The sequence below is a fragment of the Lagenorhynchus albirostris genome, chromosome 18 (genome assembly GCF_949774975.1).
Source record: "Lagenorhynchus albirostris chromosome 18, mLagAlb1.1, whole genome shotgun sequence".
Taxonomy (NCBI): Eukaryota; Metazoa; Chordata; class Mammalia; order Artiodactyla; family Delphinidae; genus Lagenorhynchus; species Lagenorhynchus albirostris.
In genome coordinates, this window is record NC_083112.1 from 2,460,416 (window position 1) to 2,487,076 (window position 26,661).

General features: G+C 39.2%; 1 long non-coding RNA gene across 2 annotated transcripts in view; it reads right to left on the reverse strand.

The window, feature by feature from the left end:
- Positions 1-26,661, reverse strand: part of LOC132508933 (uncharacterized) — a 221,797-nt gene that overhangs the window by 165,513 nt on the left and 29,623 nt on the right. For both annotated transcript variants that reach the window (XR_009536831.1, XR_009536832.1), the window contains exon 5: positions 8,944-9,111. This is a non-coding gene — a long non-coding RNA (uncharacterized LOC132508933). The remainder of the gene's footprint in view (positions 1-8,943; positions 9,112-26,661) is intronic.

A 26,661-nucleotide genomic window follows, 5' to 3' on the forward strand; every position in this document is an offset into this window, starting at 1 on the left:
AATAAAATAGTCATAAAGGGCATTGGACAATTGATGAAATTTGGACTTGGACTGCCAATTAAACGTCCTGATTTTTATCATTGTAATTTGGTTACATAGTATTTGTCCTTGTTCTTAGGAAATATACACTAAAGAACTTAGTGCCAAAGGGGCACAATATGTTCAACTTACTCTGAAGGGGTTCAAGAAAAGTAAATGTTATCTCTATATTGTATTATCTCTCTATGGACTATACCTGTCTCTAGAGAAAGAATGATAAATAGGTCACTATTCTTGAAATTTTTCCACTTTCGAAATTATATTAAATAAAAGGCTGCATAAAAGAATGCACATCGAAATAGGGAAAATGCATACAAAATTATCTCTTTCCTATTTTGACGGTTTCTCTCAAATGTGCATAGGTCAGGAAGTTGTGAATTATTCAAATTAATAGCGAGAGTAGGTGGAGGCTACTGGTTAGAAACAGCAGGAAGCAAATTTTACTATTAGCAATTCACGGCGAGGTACAAGGTTTTAAAAATCCTTACGCAGAGGAGGTGGCTGAACGCAAAAGATCACAGCTTTCTCATTTGAAAGGGGCAAGAAAACTATTGCACAAGACCTTCTGCAAGACAGAATGGATTTTTTTTTTTTTTTTTTTTTTTTTTTTTTTTGCGGTACGCGGGCCTCTCACCACTGTGGCCTCTCCCGCTGCGGAGCACAGGCTCCGGACGCGCAGGCCCAGCGGCCATGGCCCACGGGCCCAGCCGCTCCGCGGCACGCGGGCTCCTCCCAGACCGGGCCACGAACCCGTGCCCCCTGCATCGGCAGGCGGACTCCCAACCACTGCGCCACCAGGGAAGCCCCAGAATGGATTTTAAATGCCCTAACATTACATGTTTTCATAGAGTACTCTGAACCGCTACACAGCTGCTGGAGATAGGAAAGAATTTACTTCTTCCTGTATTTGATAAAATGACTGGAAATCGCACTTTTAAAACAAAATCGTCATTTTGTTTCAATTTTCAATCCAAGAAACCCCTTGATTTTCACCCCATGGTTACATATGTCTTTGTAGGCTCACAAGAAAACGCATCAAGAACTCACACTAACACAGTCAGGATGAAACCTCTTGACTTACAGCTTTTCCCCTATTATATGAAATTCCTGTCATAAGTCATATACTCGAATCCTGCCATGAGTGTTAGGATGCCCACGGCACCCTGAAGGCTGTGAGATGACAGGTCATAAAACGTCAAGTCTGGGAAGGACAGCATTGGGTAAATACTGCTGCTATGAGCTTGTGCCTTGGGGCTGAGCCAAACGTGGAGGAAAGCCAGCACACAGCTCAATCAACACTAGTTACAAGATGGGGAAACAACTTCCGCGCCCCTCAAAGCACCATGTGAGTGAACATACATTCTAGCTTTTTTTTTTTTAACTTGTAAAACATGTAGTCAGGAAAAGGGAAACAACGGAGAAATAACCATGGCACAGATATTTCACTTATTTCTCATAAAAAGTCAGGGAAATACAAATGATAACACTCTCTCTTCCTTTATAAACATGACGACAGATTTAGCGAGGCTAAGTGTACCACTGAAGCTCCAGCCACTGTGGGATGGACTTGGATTCCAAACTAGGTGCTGTTCCAGACCAAAGGCTTATGCCACGTCACATCCTTCAAGAGACAGCGACGGTCTTCACTCTCCCTTGGGAAAAAGTGTTCAAGAAGAAAAATTGTTGCTGCGCTTCCCTACTTCTTTCCCTCCATTTTATCAATCTGCCATTATTCTGAGTTGGAGAGAATGGACAGAGCCAGTTCTGGGGGAGCCGGAGGCACTGACAACAGTGAGGATGGCTGAGGTCCCGGGGCGGGGAATGCGGACGGGCTGTCCCTGCCCTCGAGCGTGATGCGGAATGCCACACTCCATGGACAGTTCAACCGCAAGTGTTTCTAGCTGGCATGTCCTGCTGTAAACCGGGAAGGATAGAACGAAATGCATTTTTTTAGATCTACAAAAAATGAGACCTTATCTCCTCTGAATAACAAGAGAATGTTTGAGAGTTCAGGTCAGGGTGAGAAACAGGGAGGTACCTACTATGAGCTACAAGTAAGGAAAATGAAGCTGTTCTTTGAGCGTTCAACTAGGAAAACCCACCCAGAGCAGATGAGAAAAGCCATCCTATGAGTACGCTAGCATAGTTATAGCTACACTACTTGTTAACTGCCTATTACGAACTGGTCAGAGAACTGGACATTTTACACATTTTCTTACCTCATCCAATCCTCCTAACAATCTCATGATTTAAACTGGATTAACTCAATTTCACAGAGGAAAATGAGAGAGAAAAATCAACTTGGCTAAGTCCTAGCTAAGACTGAAACCTAGGCTGTTAAACATCAAAGTCTTTGTTCTCACCTCAAGGCTGTGTTGGCCAAAAATGGGTTTCCGAACTGCTGGGGTGATCTACAAATCCTACATCGGGGGGAAGCCCTGGCACAAGGCTATAAGGTAGGCAATAACAGTCCATCCTTCCCTATTTTACCTGTAGGGGAAGATTAGATGACTAAAAGAGGGTTATCACCCTGCAGCATAGAAAAGAACATCCAAAAAATGAGAAATGCCAGTGTTTACTCATCACTGTTCAAAGAAGATACACACTAACGCATGGGGTCATAAATTTCTAGCACACGAAGAGGTGTCCTCCGTTATGGAATAAGAACGACTCACCTGGCATCACCACACACGCTGCTGAAATAGGTCTCCGATGTATTCACACCATTTCCCTCTAATTATATGATCAGTAAGAACTTTACTGAATTACCAAGGAACATTCCAGAGTATACGCCATTCTATTTTATGCAAACAAATTATGCAACTAGAAATAGTGCAATTTAAAAAAAGAAAAATTCAAACGTTTGTGTAAAATATATTAAATCATACAAAAATGTCATTCTTAAAGAAAAAAGGTGAATTTTAAGCCATGCTGCAGATAAACCACCTTAGATGGAAACAGAAATGCTTCCTTTTCCTTGTCAATATTATCAGTCTTGTGATGCCTTTTATATGCATCAGAAATTTCTGAGAGTGAGTTAGGGATCATGGCGCTTTTATTTTAACATTCACTACGCAAAAAATTTTAAATAATTTTATATACTACAAATAATGTTATTCAAATGTTCATTAAATTGTGGTGTCAATATGAGAGTGGAAAAACAGACCCCCAAATCAAGGAAGGACCAAATGTTTTTCAGTTAATGCTAGAGAGAACATTCTGAAAATTTTAAAGCTGCATTATGGGAGCACAGCTTCGTGTTGGCAAAAATCACTGTATGTCAGGCAGGGATGATGACAAAATACTGGTGACATAATGCAAAATAAATGCCATAGCAATGTGCCTTTACACTTCAATTTCGGGAAATTTCTAAGCTCTGAAAAAGCATACTACCTACCTTACCAATTTGATTTCTTTATGAAAATTACTCCTGAATTATTCAAGTTTTGAATTGCTCAAGGTCTTCAGAAACAAAAATGGGATCATTATATTGAATGCAGAAGAAAAATCATTCCAGTCAGAAGAAAGAATAACGTCCTTTAGAAATTAATGTATTTGTGCCTGATTTATACACTTCCTTGTGATGCCTGATCAATATTTAGAAAATAAAAGGACAAATGACTTTAAGAAATGCAGCCTTACAAGACTCTCAGGTGAAGGTCACCTGAACTTCCACCTGCCACCCTTTCTCTCTGAGATGGAGATCTGTGCCCAAACATGCCAGGGCTAGCATCTTAACAACAAAGGTCAAGAAAATTCTCTTTCCTCTGAATTTCTTACTTGCCATTAAGACTGTTTGATCACAGAGCAAGAAATTTTTAAAAAAATACAGATCAAAAGACATGCTAAAATCAGTTGTGTACCTGGAATATGGTACTGTCTTCCGATGGCAAGTTTATTGCTAAAATGCACATGCCTGGCCCTAAACACGCGTACTTCCGAGAGTCTGCACCACTGAACTCTGCGCTCCTCTGGACCAGCTCTAGCTTGTCCAGTGTGTGCCTCCCCAGTGGCTCTCCCTTGCTTGGCCTCTGGTAGGAGGTGAGGAGTGGTGGCCTCCTCCTGGGACGGGTTAGAGTCCGACCTGGCACGGGCTGCGTGCGTGCTGGCAGCGGCCCTCTCACTGTAGTAACTCCGTTCCTAGGAGAGTCCCTGGCCCATAGGTCCTCGGTGAATAGCCCTTGAATTGTTTAATGTGGGGGGCCCTCTGACTCGTGCTGGGGCTGAGGCAGGGGATAAGGCCCCAGAGTAGGAAACAGCCAGGGGGAAGAAGTGCTTTATTCCTGCGAGAGCAGCTTGCGCTGGAGGTCAGGGAGCTGGGCCAGGACATGAGGAGAAGGCTCTGAGCATTGGGGCAGCGTGCTGGGTGTGTAGACATTACATCATTCTCACATCTCTTGTACCCAGAGCCCATGGTGAGGGCCCTGGACCCAAGGAAGAGAGGATACTGGTAACCTTAGCATCACACAGAAAGTAACTGAAAGAACACCTACTGAACGCTGGCAGAAGACCTCAGACTTCCCAAAAGGCAAGAAAATCCCCATATACCTGGCCATGTGGCTCACGGGGTCCTGGTGCTCCAGCCTGGTGTCAGGCCTGAGCTCTGAGATGGGAGAGCTGAGTTCAGGACACTGGACCACCGGAGGCCTCCCAGCCCCACATAATATCAATTGGCGAGAGCTCTCCCAGAGATCTCCGTCTCAACACTAACACCCAGCTCCACCCAACGCCCAGCAAGCTCCAGAGCTGGACGCCCCATGCCAATCAACTAGCAAGACAGGAACGCAACCCCACCCATTAAGAGAGAGGCTGCCGAAAATCATACTAAGTCACAGATACCCCAAAACGCACCACAGGACACAGTCCTGCCCTCCAGAAAGACAAGATCCAGCTCCACCCACCAGAATACAGGCACCAGTCCCCTCGACCAGGAAGCCTACACAAGCCACTGAACCAAACTTACCCACTGGAGGCAGACACCAAAAAACAACGGTAACTACAAACCTACAGCCTGTGAAAAGGAGACCCCAAACACAGTAAGTTAAGCAAAATGAGAACACAGAGAAATACACAGCAGATGAAGGAGCAAGACAAAAACCCACCAGACCAAATGAAGAGGAAATAGGCAGTCTACCTGAAAAAGAATTCACTGTAATGATAGTAAAGATGATTCAAAGTCTTGGAAATAGAATAGAGAAAATGCAAGAAACGTTTAACAAGGACCAAGAAGAACTGAAGAGCAAACAAACAAAATGAACAACACAATAAATGAAATTAAAAATTCTCTAGAATGAATCAATAGCAGAATAACTGAGGCAGAATAATGGATAAGTGACCTGGAAGATAAAATAGTGGAAATAACTACCACAGAGCAGAATAAAGAAAAAAGAATGAAAAGAATTGAGGACAGTCTCAAAGACCTCTGGGACAACATTAAACACACCAAAATTCGAATTATAGGGATCCCAGAAGGAGAGAAAAGAAAGGGTCTGAGAAAATATTTGAAGAGATTATAGTTGAAAACTTCCCTAATATGGGAAAGGAAATAGTCAATCAAGTCCAGGAAGTGCAGAGAGTCTCATACAGGATAAATCCAGGGAGAAACAAACCAAGACACATATTAATCAAACTGTCAAAAACTAAATACAAAGAAAACATATTAAAACCAGCAAGGGAGAAACAACAAATAACATACAAGGGAATCCCCATAAGATTAACAGCTGATCTTTCAGCAGAAACTCTGCAAGCCAGAGGGCAGTGGCAGGACATACTTAACATGATGAAAGGGAAAAATCTACAACCAAGGTTACTCTACCCAGCAAGGATCTCATTCAGATTCAATGGAGAAATTAAAACCTTTACAGACAAGCGAAAGTTAAGAGAATTCAGCACCACCAAACCAGCGTTACAACAAATGCTAAAGGAACTTCTCTAGGCAGGAAACACAAGAGAAGGAAAAGACCTATAAAAACAAACCCAAAACTATTAAGAAAATGGTAATAGGAACATACATATCGATAATTACCTTAAATATAAATGGATAAAATGCTCCAACCAAATTTCACAAATCCTCACCAGTAACAGCTCATTTGATAAAGTAAATTTATTTGACATTCCACTCAATAATAAGGGATTGGCTTTTTAATATTTATCATCCATTTATGTTCCTTTTCTTGTGAGTATCTTTTGTTTTAATATTTTCACATTTATTTGTGCTACTATGATATACATTATGTGACTTATGACATATACTATATATTCTATTGTATATATTACATAGAAAGGCTTGCCATTTTAATCTTAGCAAGAATGTCTTTATCTAAACAAATAACAGGTTTTCACTTATCCATAGATAAGTGAAAGATAAAACCTTTACAGACAAGCAAAAGTTTTTCTTTCCTATAGAAACTTTACAAATATTCTGCAAGACCAAAAAGTCTTCAATCGGAGTAAGACAAGAGACTGTTACCCGTATAAGTGCTATACACATTCATAATCTTTTCCATAATCCAAAATGCTCTGAAACTAAAGTAATAGGATTTTATAAAATTATTTGTAAGCAAAATCTGATATAAGATTATATGCTCATAAAAATCCGTGGGCTAGGGACTTCCCAATGAGAAATATGAAAGTCAGGTATACAGCAAAAAAATTCTACCATGTGATCAAATTCAATAATTGTCTGTATTCTGGGACTTCCCTGGTGGCACAGTGGTTAAGAATCCGCCTGCCAATGCAAGGGACACGGGTTCGAGCCCTGGTCCAGGAAGATCCCACATGCCACGGAGCAACTAAGCCCGTGCGCCACAACTACTGAGCCTGCACTCTAGAGCCCGCAAGCCACAACTACTGAAGCCCGTGTGCCTAGAGCCCATGCTCCGCAACAAGAGAAGCCACCACAATGAGAAGCCTGCGCACCGCAACAAAGAGCAGTCCCCACTCGCTGCAACTAGAGAAAGCCCGCGTGCAGCAACACCCAACGCAGCCAAAATTAAATAAATAAATTTTTAAAAATAATAATAATTCTCTGTATTCTGAATGTGCTTGTGTGCTGTGTGTGTGTTGTGTGTATGTGCCGTGTGTGTGTTGTGTGTATGTGCCCTGTTCATCATAATGCCTAAATATATCTCAGATCAACTCAGTTCTGTACTCCTCACTTCCTGGGTCCTCTTTTCTCCTTCCTGTCTGTGTGTTTTTTAAAATAGTCTTCATTTTCTGCTTTATAACAAAGTGAATCAGTTATACATATACACATGGTCCCATATCTCTTCCCTCTTGCGTCTCCCTCCCACCCTCCCTATCCCACCCCTCTAGGTGGTCACAAATCACCTAGCTGATCTCCCTGTGCTATAACTGATTCACTTTGTTATAAAGCAGAAACTAACGCACCATTGTAAAGCAATTATACTCCAATAAAGATGTTAAAAAAAAAAGATGTGGCACATATATACAATGGAATATTACTCAGCCATAAAAAGGAACGAAATTGAGTTATCTGTAGTGAGGTGGATGGACCTAGAGTCTGTCATACAGAGTGAAGTAAGTCAGAAAGAGAAAAATAAATACCGTATGCTAACACATATATATGGAATCTAAAAAAAAAACAAAAAAGGATCATGAACCTAGGGGCAAGACAGGAATAAAGACACAGACCTACTAGAGAATGGACTTGAGGACATAGGGAGGGGGAAGGGTAAGCTGTGACAAAGTGAGAGAGTGGCATGGACATATATACACTACCAAACGTAAGGTAGATAGCTAGTGGGAAGCAGCTGCATGGCACAGGGAGATCAGCTCGGTGCTTTGTGACCACCTAAAGGGGTAGGATAGGGAGGGTGGGAGGCAGGGAGACACAAGAGGGAAGAGATACGGGGACATATGTATATGTATAACTGATTCATTTTGTTATAAAGCAGAAACTAACACACCATTGTAAAGCAATTATACTCCAATAAAGATGTTAAAAAATAAAATAGTCTTCATATACCCTCTACTCAGTGAGGATAATCATGTATTTTGCATCATACATTCAAACTCTCTGCAGATATATTGATTCATTTGATTCAAAAAAAAAAATTTCCATCAGTTAAAAAAAGAACTTCTATTCTCCAGGATTCTGGATAAGGGACTGTGGATGTTAACATCAATTATAAAAGAATTCTGTTTCACAGACTCGGCACTCACACATATTCACCTTCTGGCATGAAGCCAAACTAAACAATCATTTAGGTATTTTTGCACGTGACTGCAGCAGAATGCCACTGCACCCATGATTTTTTAAAAAATACAAATTCATACTAAAATCAGGTTATGACTGAAAGAAACAGAAAATTTGGAAAAAAAGGTGTTTTCCAGTGAAATTGTCTAGATCTTCTTCAGTCTTTACAAGAGTCCTTTGTAGAAATAATAATTCTACTTAGCTGTGTGTAAAACTGGTGGGCTAGGGATTCCCCAGTGAGAAACAGAAAAGTACAGTACGCACCAGAATAGCCCCCCACGTGATCTAAGCTCATAAATTCTACTGTATTCTGAGTGTATACATGTCATGCATTTTGTGTGTCTTCTATGTCATGTTCATTATGATGCCAAGACAGATCTCGAATCTCTTCAATTCTGCATTCCTACTTCCAAGTCCTCTTCTCTCCATCCTGTCTACATTATCCCTAAGAGATCTCATCTCTCTCATGGCTTCAAATTCCCTGTGCTGGACCCAATAAAGACCCCCAAAGATGTTCACAACCGTGTAAGGCCATACATTACTTTACGTGGCAAAAGGGACTTTGCAGATATGGTTAAGGATCTCAAGATGGGGCGATTATCTGAAATTATCTGGGTCAGAATCAGAGAACGTGACGCAATGATGGAAGCACGGGTGTTGATCAGAGAGAGAGTTGCAGCTCCTACCTGGACGGTGTGAAGATGGAGGGGTCGCTGAGCTGAGGAGGGCAGGCAGCCTCTAGAAGCTGGAACAGACCCGGAGATGGATACTTCTAGAGGCTCCAGAAGGAACACGGGCCTGCTGACACGTCGCCGTCAGCTCGGGGGAACATTTCAGACTGCTGGCTTCCAGGACTGTAAGATGATACATGTGCACTGCTTTGAGCCAATACATTTGTGGTAATTGATAACAGCAGCAATAAGAAAATAACACATTCCCCTACCGGCAGACAATTCCCACTTGAGAGTGAGCGAGACTAGGCTGCTGAGTTCCAGACCGATATCCTGATTTCCATTTGGCATCTCCACTTGCATGTTTCAGAGGGACTTAAAACTTAGCACGGTCCAAAGGACACATGCTCTGTGAAAGTCATGGACATTACAATAAACTACAGCTGTGGAAAAGAAACTTAAGTGCAGGACAAAATTTGTGTAACCTAGGTACACGGTTTACTGGTTCAGGACAGGCTTAGTTCCAACCTTGCAATGAATGACCTTAAATAATAAGAAATCTTGCCCCCAAAGAATTATCATAATGCAAATAAGTCATCTGCTTAAAAAACTTTTAGACATCAATTACAATATCTCTTAAAAGACTTTAGAATTTTAATTATCTAAAGGTTATTTAAAAAAAAAAGTTGGGTTAAGAGAAACTTTTTTCTATCATGCTATTCTTTTAATTTCCTGGGAGAAGCCAAAAAAGTAATCAAAATACTGAAAGTGTAAGGGATTATCATCACCAGAGTATCTTCAAAAACAAAATAAAACAAAACAACACAAAAAAATAATTAAAAACTTGCTAGAGTCTTTTAGGTCATTGGCTTCCAGTGAAAAATCATACTAAACACGGACTAATTAAACCAGGGCTTTCATTGTAGATAACGCTAACTCTATGAAACGACAAGAGAAAAATAAATTATATACTGATCAAGGGTAAGTCATGAAAAAGACAATAGGGCTTGTAAAATATTAGGAAACACGTAGGGAGAGACTTAAATGTCCGAAATACTACTCTTTCAGAAATTATTTGATTGGGTTTTACCACCATGAAAACCTTCATGTTCTCAAAATATCACTAAGTCCTCAAAATTACCCATGCATATGAATATTTGTATATGAATATATAGACAGATATCTAGATATACATGTATAACTTAACCATTAAAGTTAGTATCTTTCTTTTAACATGGGATTCTGTATAAACTGGTGGCTTTTGCAAAGTAACCTCCTCATCAATAAGTTCATCCTGTCTATGAACTCTTAAACTTCACTTCATGTCTGTACATTCAAAGCTCAAATCTCTCACCAAAGTACAAAATGAATTTCAAAGAAATGGACCAAAGGATGGCTGGTATATGCATATATACATACCAATAAAGTGCATTTGCTACGATTGTGTTAGCAATAACAGCTGCATGTACTACTGAATATTTCAAACTTCAGACCCTATTTATAGCACTGCGTCAACACGTATTACAAGGCTGTTGTCCTGTAGATCTTTCACAAGGTCCAGCTGAGAATTACACCATGTCATCTGCCTACTGTTGATGCTGAATGGGAACTGTGGCAAACAGCCCAGGCACTGGAATATTCTAATTAAATTAATATTTTGATTACTACTGCAAAAGATTATAATGCCACGACTACTGATAAATAAGATTTGAGCTCTGTGCTAAGCGCTTTATCTGCTTATCTCATTTAAACCTCACTGCAACCCTTCAAAACAAATATTATTCACGTAAATCACTTCTTACAAGTGAATATACTGAGTGAAGAGAGGTTAAGTAACTTGCAGAGGTTGCATAGGTAGGAAGGGGTAGAAATTCAAAACCGAAATTCAAACCCAATTATGTAACACTAGAATGTATTTCTGAATAAAACATTAATTGATGTGTTAGAAATAAGTAACACATATCATTTTTAGTCATTTTAAAAAGCAGTGAATACATAATAACAGACTACCTGATGACCACACGAAATTGTTACAAAATAAATTTGTAGGGTCTGTTTCAGCATAAAGAATAAATGAGAAAATATATATGTGCAAAAACACATTTTGTAAATCCCATTATGTTGCCAGAAATGACTGCCTATCTGGGGAAAAATGATGACCACTTATTACGTATCATATTCAAAATTAAATTCTAGATGATTCGATATTTAAAATATAAAAAAGTTTTTAAACGTCTAGAAATATTAAGAAAGTCTTTGGAAACTAAAGATTTAACTAGAATATTTTTTTAAATAATGGAACAGAGCGTGCTGAAGCAGGATGCAATCATATTCTTTACTGAGGTATAACTGACACATAACAACAGATTAGTTTCAGGTGAACAACATATTGATTTGATATTGGTATGTGCTGTAAGTCTAGTTAATATCTCTCATCATGCACAGTTATTTGTTTTCTTGTGATTAAAAGCTTTTAAGATCTGCTCTCTTAGCAATTTTCAAACATGCAACACAGTACTATTAACTATGGCCACGATGCTGTACTTCACATCTCCATGACTATTTAATAACTGGAAGTCTGCACCGTTTGACCCCTTCACCCACTTCATCCACCCCTAGCCCCTTCTCTGGCCACCACAAACCAATCTGCTCTCTTCTGTTCTCTGTATCTGTGAGCTGTCTTTTTTTTCCTATTCCAAATATGTGAAATCATATGATATTTATCTTCCTCTGTGTGACATATTTCATTTAGCATAATGCCCTCAATGTCCATCCGTGTTGTCAAAAATGACAAGACTTTTTGTGATTTCTTTTTTCTGGCTCAGTAATATTCCATTGTATAAATATGCCATCTTCTCTTTATCCATTTATCCGTCAATGGACGTGTAGGTTGTTACCATAACTTGGTTATTGTAAATAATACTGAATTTGAACTTGAGGGTGCACATACCTTTCTGAGTTAATATTTTCTTTTTCTTCAGAAAAACACCCAGAAGTGTGATTGCTGATAGTTGTATTTTTAGATTTCTGAGGAACCTCCACACTATTTTCCACAGTGGCTGCACCAATTTGCATTCCCACCAGCAGTGCACAAAGGCTCCCTCTTCTCCACACCCTCACCAACACTTGTTATCTGTCTGATAACAGCCATTCTAACAGGTGTGGGGTGATATCTCATAGTGGTTTTGATTTGCATTTCCTTATGATTAGTGATGCTGAACACCTTTTCATGTACCCGTTGGCCAACTGTATGTCCTCTTTGGAAAAATGTCTATTTGGATACCCTGCCCAGTTTTGACTGGACTGTTTGGGTTTTTTGCTATTGAGTTATATGAGTTCTTTACTATACATTTATATTCGTGCTGGGCACAGTTGGCCAAGGTAAGAACTTACATTTTACCTGGAGTGAGATAAGAACCACCCAGGAACCGTATTTTGAGCAAAGAAGTGACAGGGTCGGGCTTAAGTTTTAAAAGAATCATTCTGGCTGTTACATGAAGAATAGATTATCAGGGGCCAAGGGTAGAAGCAAAGACACCCGGATCTTCATATTTACTCTCCGGTGGCCTTCTACCTTAAGTGTCTACGAATGCATTGGTCTACTTTCATGTACCTCATGCATCCGGTTTACTGAATGCTTCTGTGCCAGGCACTATGCCACACACCAGGGCACAAAGGTGATGCGGCACAGGTCCTGCTCTCTAGGACCTACAATTTAGTGGAAGGCACCGAAGCAAAAACCCCGTAACACACAGAGTGTAGGTGCTATAACAGAGGGTTGTACCAAGTATTATCAGAGGAACAATAATGAATTCTATGATTAGTCATTTCTCTTCTAATAATTTCTGATGACTCCTGGGAGGTAAAGAAGGAGAAAACCAGGGCTGTGCACCACATCATCTGTCGACAAGGAGCAGAGGGAAGAGAAGATTCCAGCAAGTCCCCAAGCGCACATGGAATGCAGCCGTGACGACTTCAGCGGAATAGATCTGTCCATGCTTGAAAGTTAATACCTAGTAAAACATAGCATGGAAATGATGGAAAAAATATGGAGACATAAGTGAAAGAAAACACAGCTTAGAAGACCTTGAGGTGCGGCCAAACTATGGACTTACTTTCCTGCAGGAGTCAGGGAAAGGCTTTAGAAAATGATTTATGTTCTAAAACATTCTGGAAGCCCTCTGTGCAATAAGAGCAAGTCCCACTGAAAGTACAGGCTGAGATGAACACGAAACAGACAACAGACAGGTTTTCCTAAATTATAACCTACCAGCTTGAAAAGAGGAAATGCACCTTCCCAAGACTTCACTGATCTCTAGTCACTATGGATCCATAAAGGACTCCACCATAACCAGAGAGGACAAAGCCCAAGTAAGATGGGGACCATGACAGAGCCAAGGCAGATGTGTTTAAGACATGCAAATTTGAAAATAAAGAGATTAGAAAACACCGGTCAGGTAATTGCTATAAAAATGAAAACTGACTTCGAGAAATGTATATTTGACAAAACTGAGGACAGGGTCAAAGTACTGAGTGTGAGGAGGGCAAATGCTTTATATTGATAAAGGGACCTTCATCGAAAGGTCAAAAAACTTAAGGACTGAACAGCATCGCTTTGAAATATATAAAGAAAATATTTTCAAAAAATACAAAGAGAAACTGGCAAAACCAGACCTACTGGCAAGTCACGCTGAAAAAAATAATGGTATAAAGAATCTGAATATCACACACATCCAGCTTGGTATGAGATATATATATACACTTATATATACATAATTGTGTAGCAAACAAACTGAAACTATGCATTCTTTTCAAACACCATGGGACAGTTGCAGTAATTAGCCAGATGTTAGGTTACCAAAAAATTCCTTTAGAAAGTCCCAAAGCAGAAATTACACAGCCCGAGTTCTGATTACAATGTCACAAAACCAGACAGTGAACAACCAAAGGCTAGCCCCAAAGAACTTTCCACTCAGAAATGTTAAATCGCTCTTCTAAATGACTCAGGATAAAGAAAAACTTAAAATTAAAGACTATTCAGAAATGAGTGAGAATAAAACACCATATATCAAAACACAGAATTTGGACAGAGCACTAATCAAGGAAAATTTGACTGTGAGGGCATTTACTAGAAATGGAGAAAAGTGGGAAATATATGAGCAAAGGAGTCAATTCAATACAGTAGAAAGAGCAGTGGTCCAAACGCACAGCAAGGAGCATCAAGCCAGGGGATGTGGAGTGAGTTCCAGAGCCAGGCTCTGGGGTAGAATCCTCTCTCTCCAACTTGGTCCTCAAGAGGTATTTCACCTCTCTGTGCCTCAGGCTTCTCATCAGCAAACCAGGGCGCTCATCGTTTTGTTAAAGGATTAAGTGAGATAATGTGGATAAGATTCTTAGGAGAGCACCTGACACACGGTCAGCACCAAATAAATACCAATATAAGCTTATTTTAAGAGGAAGGCAACAAGGTAATTCAATGAGTCAAGGACTCATTTTCTAGGGGCAGAGGTGGAGGCAAGAGCAGGTTGCGTTTTCTGTAATAAGAGCCCTTTACCGGAATCTCAGTTCCTCCAAGTATGCTGCGGTAGAGAGCACACTGAGGTCGGAGCAGTGCACATCGATCAGTAACGGAATCTATCCAACATTTAGGGAGACGTTAGTGCTAATTCTACACAAACCCTTTCAGAGAATGGGCAATGAACAGCCACCTTCCAGCTCATTTTATGAGAGCTGCATAACCTTGATTAAAAAACTTGAACAGGACATTCCAAGAAAAAAATCAGCCCATCTCTTGTATGAACATAGATGCAAAACTCTTAAACAAAATACCTGCCAACCAAATCCAGTTACATATAAAGGGATAACATGAGTGACCCAGCTGAACATATTCTAGACACACAAAGTTGGCTTACCATCAGAAAAAAATCAACCAACGTAATTCATAAAGGAGAAAATTAAATAGAATAAATTAGAATAAAGGAAAAACTCATAGAAGTATCTCAATCTATGCAGAAAAATATTTGAAAAAAATTCAACATCATCTGATAATTTTAAATCTTAGCAACTAGAAATAGAAGGAAGTTCCTTTAGTCTAAAAGACAATAGCTGTAAAAACATTACACACCATGGTGAAATGCTAAACACTTCTATTTAAGACTGGGAAACAATCTTGGACGCTCAGTCTCCCCTTCCATTCACCACAGTTTTGGAGATCGTAGCCAGAGCAGTAAAACAAGAAAAAGAAATCAGGAGCATTGATTAGAAATGCAGGAATGTGATCAACATTTTGTGTAGGTAACATGATTATGTACATAAAAATAAAAAATAATCTACAAATAAACATTAAAATTATTATTTGAGTTTAGTAATGTTATTTTATATAAGGCTAATACATGAGACTAAACCTCTTGCTCCATATCAAAACAAAGGGAATTTTTTATTTAAAAAAATAATTTTAAACAAACCTAATGAAATGTGCAAAATTTCTACATAGAAAACTGTAAAACACTGAAAGAAATAAAGAATGAAGGAAAAGAATAAAGGACACGCGAGGACTTCCCTGGTGGCTCAGTGGTTAAGAATCCACCTGCCAATGTAGGGGACACAGGTTCGAGCCCCGTTCCAGGAATATCCCACATGCCACGGAGCAGCTAAGCCCGTGCGCCACAACTACTGAGCCTGCACTCTAAAGCCTGTTAGCCGCAACTACTGAAGCCCGCTAACCCTAGAGCCCGTGCTCCGCAACAAGAGAAGCCACCGCAATGAGAAGCCTGCGCACCGCAACGAAGAGTAGCCCCTGCTCACTGCAACTAGAGAAAGAGTGCGTGCAGCAACAAAGACTCAATGCAGCCATAAATAAATAAATTTATTTTAAAAAAAGAATAAAGGACATGCCATGTTCATAGGTTGGAAGAAGCAATATTGTTAAGATGTTCATTCTCCCCAAATTGATTTACAGATTCAATGAATTATCACTCAAACTCCAATAGGTTCCTTTGTGAAATTGGCAGCTGGTTCTAAAATCTACATGGTAATGTGAAGGACCAAGAGTAGCCAAAAGAGAAGAACAGGGTGGAATGACTTGCTCTAATGGACATCAATATTTATTTCTAAATGACGGTAGTGAAGCAGTACGGTATTGGGTGCAGAGACAGACAGACCAATAGGACACAAGTGAGAGCTCCCATATGGGCACTGGATTTATGACTAGGACAGTATGGGAAGCACAGCATATGGTCTCCTTGAGAAAAAGGGCTGGGAACTTCTGGATATGCATAGTGAAAAACATGGAATAACCTCTGATTCACATCTGATCATTAGATCTAACGATGTAGAGGTTGTTCATGACCCTATCACGCACAGTTTTCATGGAGTGATGGGGACTGAAACCTGATTAGTACAGATTCAAGAGAGATTGGGAGAAGAGGAAACTGTGATAGAAAATGCAGACAACTCCTTCCAGGAGTTTTGATATAGAATAAGATATACACACTACTATATATAAAATAGACAAACAGCAAGATCCTACTGTATAGCACAGGGAACTACATTCAGTATCTTGCAATAACCTATAATGGAGAAAAATCTAAAAAAGAATTACGTGTGTGTGTGCGTGTAATTATTCAGTGTATATACTGAATCACTTTGCTGTAAACCTGAAACTAACACAACGTTGTAAATCAACGACACTCCAATTAAAAAAATGAAAATATTAAAAATCTAATCATGTCATTCTCTACTTAAAATCTTTCCGTTTTTTCTCATCAAAGCTACTCTTTAGTGAAACATTATGTGCAAGGCACTGTGATAAAAGCTTTATTTATAGCATTCTAATTAAGCCTGACAATTCCAGGACATAGGTACTATTATTATCTCAATTTTTAAAAGGAACACAGACCTACTAGAGAATGGACTTGAGGATATGGGGAGGGGGGAGGGTGAGCTGGGACGAAGTGAGAGAGTGGCATGGACATATATACACTACCAAACGTAAGGTAGATAGCTAGTGGGAAGCAGCCGCATAGCACAGGGAGATCAGCTCGGTGCTTTGTGACCACCTGGAGGGGTGGGATAGGGAGGGTGGGAGGGAGGGAGACGCAAGAGGGAAGAGATATGGGAACATATGTATATGTATAACTGATTCACTTTGTTATAAAGCAGAAACTAACACACCCTTGTAAAGCAATTATACTCCAATAAAGATGTAAAAAATAAATAAATAAACAAGAATTAAAAATAATAATAAATAAAAGGAAGGACCTGAGGCTTACAGAAATTAAATAATTTGACGCAGGGTTACACGGTTCTTGGGGATAACCGACCTTGACATCGTTCAGTTTCTTGAACACACACATCTTCTCAAAACAGCCAGACACGCACTTTGCCCTCAGTCATCCACTCCCGCTGTCCCCTCTCTGATCCTGCGGGATTTAAAGTTTCTTTCTCCAAATGTCCTCCCGACATTCTGAGCTACACTACGTCTCCCTGCTGTGTGCTTGTAATTTTCCTTCTAAACTATCTCCATGTAGTCTTATGATCAGGTGATCTCAAAGTCCCTTCAAGCTCTAAAAATGACTATGATTTCACCAAGTTTAGAGCAGCAGTTTCTTATTATAAGAAGTTGGACATAGATTGCTCTGTATTTTTTTTTAATTTCCATAAAATTTTTGAAAATTCAGTGAAGATTATAATTTTATTTATTCTTGAGGATGCTGCCTGTGTAACTGTGTTCTAAAAAAGTTATCGCGATGATACGATTAAACATCTGGCAATACAAAAGGAAAGCATCCTTTCGGTACTCCGCTCAGAAAAGAAAAATGAACTGCCTGTCTCACAACAGCATGTCCCTCCTCAAGCTGAAACGTGGAGTCTCATTCTTCCTGAGCCAAACAGACTCGCCTAACGTTCTTGTAAGCAAGTTAGACAACAGAAGAGCCCTTGTCTCAGCGCCATGATGAACAGCATTGTTCCATGAAATAGACGTGTTGTCTGCAGCATATCCTAGAACCGTTTGGAAACCATCCAGGAGACAAGATGATAAAGATTAAAAGTCATTATCGTTACTTTCAGAGCCAGAGTTAGACTAATGCATCTTCGGGAAGGACAGCTCACACATCAAAAACAGCCTTAGCGTGACCTCTTAGAGAAACAGAGAAAATTATTAAGGAGGAAAAGAAAGGATTATAAGCACAATCTTTATAAGCACGGATATTTATTTGGCAAAAGCACAGGCTGGGAGGAAGACAGAAGGACATGACGGGCGTGGCTTTACAGACACATGCCGTAGTACGCTTCTTCGGTGGGTATATGCACACGCATCGCTGTCAAGTATCTATTTTAACACCACAACCCCAGACGACTTTTTGATAGCCTGCTATAGAACAGTTCAGTGTCTACTCTATTAAGGCAGATGCAAAAAGTAAACAAAAAGTTAAATAGTTTACTTGACTGTACCTACTGAGTAAAAAAAGAGAAGAAAATAAACAAGGTAGATTAAGATCCCATAGCAATGTGATATAACACTTAAAATCATGAGGCTGAAATTAATCTTGGTATACGGGATATTTTTTCTAGGAGCCTTGAATCCTGCATTAATTAAGGCTGTTTGGGTTGCAAATAAAAGCCCTGCTTTCACTAATTTTTTTTAAACATCTTTATTGGAGTATAATTGCTTTACAATGGTGTGTTAGTTTCTGCTGTATAACAAGGTGAATCAGCTATACATATACATATATCCCCATATCTCCTCCCTCTTGTGTCTCCCTCCCAGCCTCCCTATCCCACCCCTCTAGGTGGTCACAAAGCACCGAGCTGATCTCCCTGTGCCATGCGGCCGCTTCCCACTAGCTATCTATTTTACATTTGGTAGTGTATATGTGTCCATGCCACTCTCTCACTTCGTCCAATCTTACCCTTCCCCCTCCCCGTGTCCTCAAGTCCATTCTCTACATCTGCGTCTTTATTCCTGTCCTGCCCCTAGGTTCTTCAGAACCTTTTTTTATTTAACTAAGAAAGTTTTCATGGACACCAAGAGCAGGAATGTATGCAGGACACAGAAAAAGAGGCCAAGGGCACAGAGCACCACCACCATGGCTGTGTCTCTCCTGTCTGCTTCCCCCAGCGTGCTGACCTCATGCTGTTCTTACTGCAGCACGGTTTTCTCTACATGGTGAAAACAGGAGCTCTGAGAACCCCAAAGTTGTATGTCTTATGACCTCAATCACCCGGTAGACATTTCCCTCACACTCTCTGGTCCCAAGTCTGAAAATTGCCAGGAAATACGCTCATGGATGCAGTTTGGGTGAAGAACTTCACATGGCTTCATTAATAGTGATCGTGTAAAAAAAAAAAAAAAAAGGAAACTTCTGTGATAAAAAGATGGGTGGAGAGGGGGATGGTGATTTTCACAGAAGCCTGATTCGGGGCAGTTCAAACAGTGGATATCTACCCTACACATACATGTGAAACTAACAGAAGAATTCCCTAGCAATAAAATAACTTAGGGAGCGGGGCCAGCAGCGTGATGGATAGAAGTCCCAGCCCTACTTCCCCACAGAAAAATGGATTTAACAGTGATAGGCGGACAAAGAAACTGGCATTCAGATAACCCCAAAATCCACGTAAGAAGTTGCAGTATCCTGGGGGAGCAGAAAGCTAAGAGGGCTGCACTGAAATGGGTTAGAAGATCAATTTTACTTTACCTGCTTCGGCCCCGCCCCCACTGGCATAGCGCAGCCCCGGGAGAAAACAACCGTGCTCCGTGCTTCTCCCTCAGCACGTGCAAGCACTCAGCGTTCTGGGTCCTCAGAGGGCTTCCCCAGGGCAGAGCTTGTGTCTCACCTCTTTGGAGCGCTGACGGGGCCAGCACGGTTTGGAGGCCTGCAAGCCACTGAAAGCAGAGAGAAATGAGAGTGTCTTGCTGGTGCAGCTCGTGTGAGTGGGAGAGGATGTACAGCTCAAGGCTTCTCCCTCAGAGGGGAGGGAGGAACTGGAACACGTGCCCAGTGTTCCAGCTTTTCTAATGGCAGCCTGGGGACTGGATTCTGTCTTGCCTGCCTTGGGACACTGATGGGAAGCGGTATACTTTAGATGCCTGGTGGCCACTCAGAACAGGAGAGAGTTAGCTGATTACTGCTGTAGAACCAGAGAACTTAGAGCATCACACATAGACACCAGATGCAGCAAGAGACGACAGACTCCTGAAAAAGAAACTGGCCACGCCCCTCTACTTGAGAAAATGCATGCACGGGCCAAGAGAAGTTACATCCTCCCCAAAAATGCTTGAGATACACCTGAAATCTGTAGTTGGGCTGTTTGGTTGAGTGTCTTCACCTGCATGAAGCCAATTTACAGGACTGGGAGAGACTGGCTGGTTTTTCAAATGTGCAGATTCCAACACGAATTTATAAGACACATGAAAAAAACAGGAAAACACAGCCCCAAAAAAGGACAAAATAAAACTCCAGAAACCGATTCTAAAGAAACAGAGGTATATAAATTACCTAACGAAGAAATCAAAATAATTATCATAACGATACTCTATTAGCTCAAGAAAATGAGGCATGAATAAATCAAGAATATCAACAAAGAGACAGAAAATATTTTTTTTAAAAAAAGAACCAAACAGAAATTCTGGAGATGAGAAATACAATAATATCCTTCAAAATGAAGGAGAATTAAAGACTTCCCCAGATAAAAAATGCTGAGGAGGGCTTCCCTGGTGGCGCAGTGGTTGAGAGTCCACCTGCCGTTGCAGGGGACGCGGGTTCGTGCCCCTGTCCGGGAAGATCCCACATGCCGCGGAGCGGCTGGGCCTGTGAGCCATGGCCGCTGAGCCTGCGCGTCCGGAGCCTGTGGTCCGCAACGGGAGAGGCCACAACAGTGAGAGGCGCGTGTACCACAGGGGAAAAAAAAAAAAAGTGCTGAGGAGTTCTTCACCAATAGACCTGCCTTACACGAAATGCTAAGGGGCAGGTCCTTCAAGTTGAAATGTAAGGATGTTAAACAGCAACATAAGAGCACATGAGAGTATAAAACTCACTGGTAGAGGTAACTATATAGACAAATATGAAATACTGGAACACTGTAACTGTGGTGCATAAATCTTTTTTAATTCTGATATAGAAGATAAAAGTATAAAAAAACTCTAACTATAAAAATATTCTAATGAATTCACAATACAAAAAGATGTAATCTGTGACATCAGTAACAAAGTACGGAGAGAGGGAGAAGTAAAAGTGGAGAGTATATGTATATGATTGATGTTAAGTTGTCATCAGCTTAAAATAGATTATTATAAGATGTTTTACAATAAGTCCCACTGTGATCACAAAAAAAATATCTGTAGAAGATACAAAAAAGAAAATAAAAAAGAAATCAAAGCATGTCACTACAAAAAACATCAAAGAATCATGAAGGAAGGCAAGAAAAGAGGAAAAGATGGACAAGAAAGCTGTAAGACAGACAGGAAACAATTAACAGAACGGTAATAGTAAGTCCTTCCTTATCTATAATTACTTCAAATGTAAATGGATTAAACTTCCAAATCAAAAGAGTGGCTAAATGGATTAAAAAAACAAGATCCAACTATAAGCTGTTTACAAAAGACTCAGTTTAGATTTAAGGACATACATAGGTTAAAAGTGAAAGGATAGAAAAAGACATTTCATACAAATGGTAATCAAAAGAAAAGGTGGTCCAGTGGTAAAGAATCCACCTTCCAGTGCAGGGGAGGTGGGTTCAATTCCTGGTCTGGGAACTAAGATCGCACATGCCGTAGGGCAACTAAGCCCGTGTGCCACAACCACTGAGCCCACGCGCCTCAACTAGAGAGCCAATGTGCCCTGGAGCCCACACGCCACAACTACAGAGAAGCCCTTGTGCCGCAATGAAGATCCCGTGTGCTGCAACTAAAACCTGATGCAGCCAAAAAATTAAAATTAACAAACAAACAAAGAAAACTGTCACTAGAGACAAAGAAGGACAATATGTGGTGATAAATGGGTCAATACACCTGAAAGATAAAACAATTCTGAATACATGCATCCAAAATCAGGACACACATAAATAAAAATGAAGGGTGAAAGAGAGTAAGACAATAATAGTAGAAAATTTAAATAACCCACTTTCAATAATGGATAGACTATCCAGAGTATCAATATGGAAACAGCGGACTTAAACAACATTATAAACCAAATGAACCTAATGGACATATGCAGAACATTCCACCCAACAGCAGCAAAGTACACATTCTTCTCAAGTGCACATGGATGGAACATTCTTCAATCTAGACCAAATATTAGGCCACAAATCAAGTCTAACAAATTTAAGAACATTGAAATCATGTCGAATATCTTTTCTGACCCCAATGGAATGAAACTAGAAATTAATGGCTGAAAGAAAAATGTAAAATTCGCAAATAAGTGGAAACTAAATAACAATCTTTTGAACAAAAAATGGGTCAAAAAATTAATAAAAAGATAAATTAGAAAATATCTTGAGACAAATGAAAACAAAACTATAACATACTAAAACTATGGAATGCAGCAAAAGCAGTATTAACAGGGAAATTTATAAAAATAAGTCATACAGTAAAAAAGAAGATCTAAAATAAACAAACTAACTAAACCTCAAGGAACTAAGAAGCACAAACTAAGGCCGACGTTAAGAGAAAGAAGGAAGTAAGATTAGAGCAGAAATCAATGAAATAGAGAATAGAAAACAATAGAAAAAATCAAATTCTTTCTGCAGAGATCAACAAAATTGACAAACCTTTAACTAGATTAAATCAGAAAAAAGAAGACTCTAAAAAATCAGAAATGAAAGAGGAGACATTACAACCAATGCCACAGAAATTAAAAGATTATGGGACTACTTTGAAAAATTATACAGAAATTATCCAACAAATTGGATAACCTAGAAGAAATGGACAAATTTCTAGAGCTACAACCTACCGAGACTGAATCATAAAGAAACAGAAAATGTATACAGACCTATAACTAGTAAGGAGATTGAATCAATAATCAAAAGTCTCTGAACAAAGAAAAGCCCAGAGCCAGATGGCTTCACTGATGAATTCTACCAAATCATCTGAGGAAGAATTAACACCAAATTCCTCCAAAAAACTGAAGAGCAGGGAACACTTCCAAATTTTATGAAGCCAAAATCACCCTGATACCACAGATAGAAAAGGACATGAAAAGGAAAAAAACTATAGGTATAATAGATAAGTATAGATGCAAAAAATTCTCAACAAAGTATTGGTATTAGCAAACCAAATTAAACAACACATTAAAAGAATCATACAAATGGGAATTATTCCTAGGATGCAAGGATGTTCAACACACAAAAATCAATCAATGTGATATACCACATTAACAGAACAAAGGATAAAACTCTCATGACCACCCCAATAGATGCAGAAATGTATCTGACAAAAATCAACACCCTTTCATGATAAAAACACTCAACAAACTAGGAATAGAAGGAAACTACCTTAACATAATAAAGACCATATATGACAAGTGCACAGCTAACATCATACTCAATGGTGGAAAAACAAAGCTTTTCCTCTAAGATTAGTAAGAAGAAAAGTGTGCCCACTCTCTCTACTTTTATTTAACATAGTACTGGAAGTCCTAGCTGGAGGAATTATGCAAGAAAAAGAAATAAAAGACATTCAAATTGAACAAAAAGTAAAATAATGTCTGTTTACAGATGGCATAATCTTATATGTAGAAAACCCTAAAGACTCTAGCAAAAAATGGTTAGAATTAATAAACAATTCAGTAAAGTTGCAGAATACAAAATCAACATGCAGAAATCAATTGCAACCCTATAGACAAACAACAAATAACCTGACAAGAAAATTAAGAAAGCAGTCCCATTTACAATAACATGAAAAAGAATAAAATATTTAGGAATAAACTTAACGAAGGTGAATGACTTGCACACTGAAACCTATAAAACATTACTGAAAGAAATTAAGGAAGAGACATATAAATGAAAGACATCCTGTGTTCATGAACTGAAATACTTTATATTGTTAAAATTACTACTTAAGGTGATCTACAGATTTTCTTATCAATATCACAATGGAATTTTTTTACAGAAATAGAAAAAACAATTCTACAATTCATATGGAACCACAGAGGACTCTGAATAGGCAAAAACAATATCTAGAAAGAACAAACCTGGAGGCCTCACACTTCCTGTTTTCAAAATATATTACAGAGCTACAGTATTCAAAACAGTACAGTACTGGCATTAAAACAGACATATAGACCAATGGAACAGAATAGGGAACACAAAAATAAATCCAGTGTATATGGTTAAATGATCTTCAACAAGTGTGTCAAGACTACACAATGGGGAAAGGATGGTTTCTCCAACAAATAGTGTTGGAAAAACAGGATACCCAAGTGCAAAAAAAAAAAAAAAAGAAACTGGACACTTTCCGTACACCATACACAAACGAACTCAAAATGGATTTAAGACTTGAAAGTATAAAACTCCTAGAAGAAAACACAGGGAGAAAGCTTCATAACATTGATCTAGCAATGACTTCTTGCTATGACACCAAAAGCACAGGCAACAAAAGAAAAACAGACAAGTGGGAGTACATCAAACTAAAAAGCTTCTGCAGAGAAAAAACAAAGAAACAACCACCGGAGTGAAAAGGTAACCTATGGAATGGGGGAACATATTTGCAAACCATATATCTGATAAGGGGTTAATCTCCAAAATGTATTTTTAAAACTCCTACAACTTGGGGCTTCCCTGGTGGCACAGTGGATAAGAATCTGCCTGCCAATGTGGGGGACACAGGTTCGATCCCTGGTCCAGGAAGATCCCACATGCCACGGAGCAACTAAGTCCATGTCACAACTACCGAAGCCTGCGTGCCTAGAGCCCGTGCTCCACAACAAGAGGAGACACTGCAATGAGAAGTCCGTGTACCGCAACAAAGAGTAGCCCCCACTCGCCACAACTAGAGAAAGCCTGCATGCAGCAAAGGAGACCAAACACAGCCAAAAAAAAAAAAAAGAAAGAAAGAATTCAATTTTATTTCAGATTTAGAGCATTTTAAAATTCTCAAGCAAAAAAAGAAATCAGTACTTCACATAAGCACATTTATTCTATTCTCCTATTCTCATGATTTTAAAAATAATATCCAAATTGCCACTTTAGTAAAGGAGATAACCAGATGGCAATTTTATTTCTAGAATTTTATTTCAAGAGGGTCAACAAATCATTCTTGGTTAAGCTTTTAGTTTATATAGCTTAAGTGTTTCTTAAGCTTCTTGGATCTGCAGATTTATAGTAGTTTTCAGATTTGGAATACATCTTGGCCATTATTTCCTCAAACTTTTTTCTGCCCCTGCTTTTTTGGATCTCCAATTACAGACATGTTACATTGCTTTACAGTGTCCCACAGGTTACTGAGTCTCTAGGTTTGGGTGGGTTTTGTTTTTTTTCTGTCTCTTTTCTTTGTCTCTGTTTGGATAATTTCTATTTCTGTGTCTTCTACTTTATGAGTTTTTCATCTAATCTGGTGTTTATCACATCCAGTTAAATTTTCATTTCAGCTGCTGTTTTTTTCAGCTCTTGAATTCCCATTTGGCTCTTTTTATATCTTTTAGTTCTCTTGGTATTATGTTTTAATGTCCAGTTTTCCCAACACCATTTATGGAAGAAGCTCTCATTTACCCATTATATATTCTTGACTGCTTTGTTGTAAATTAATTGACCACATATGCATGGGTTTATTTCTGGGCTGTCATGTTCCATTGACATGTGTGTTTTTATGCCAATACTATACTGTTCTGATTACTATATCTTTGTAATATAGTTAGAAATCAGGGGGCATGATGCCACCAGATTTGTTCTTCTTTCTCAAGATTGCTTTGGCTATTCGAGGTCCTTTATGGTTCCATACAAATTTTAGGATTGTTTGTTCTATATCTGTGAAAAATGTCACTGGAATTTTGAGAGCAATTGCACTGAACGTGTAGATGGCTTTGGGTAGTATGGACATCTTAACAATATTAAATCTCTAAATCCATGAACATGAAATATCCCATAAGTTTTTATGTGCAGTATTCTCATTTAATCATCTAAATTACCAATGATTGTAGTAATTTCCTTGCTACCAAACAGTTATTTTGGAGAATGTTATTTTAATTTTCAAGTGATTGTATTTTTGCTTAAATAGTCAACAGGGTACAGAAAGGAGATTTGCAGGATTCTTTTGTGGTTCCTTGATTAACAGGTGAGTTTTTCTTCCTTACATGAAATTAGTTCTTCCATACCTATTCCATTAAGTGTTTTTCTTTATTTTCATATTTTTCTCATCATCTCAGTGGGAAATCAGTGTTCTGTGACTATGACAATGTCAGGGTCATTTTAAATTCCTTCTGAAGGAAAAGTAAGTTGCTGTCTACTTAGAATGTGTTGAAAACCAACAGCCAGCCTCCATGGTGCCAAGCCATGATTTTTTTCTGCATAGCATGATTGTGGGACCCTCCAGCAACAGCGATTCAGGAGTAGCTTGAAGATGTGGCTGTGTAATTGCTCTACACCTAGAGTCACAGAGACAGTGACAGCTCTGCAAGGGACCAGGCAGATCATCCAATTAGTAAGTACAGTCCCTTGTTTTGCAGACTTTTCCACACCTTTAGTGGAAAATCTGCATTCATATTTGCATGAAGAACAAGGCCTTACATAACAGAAGAC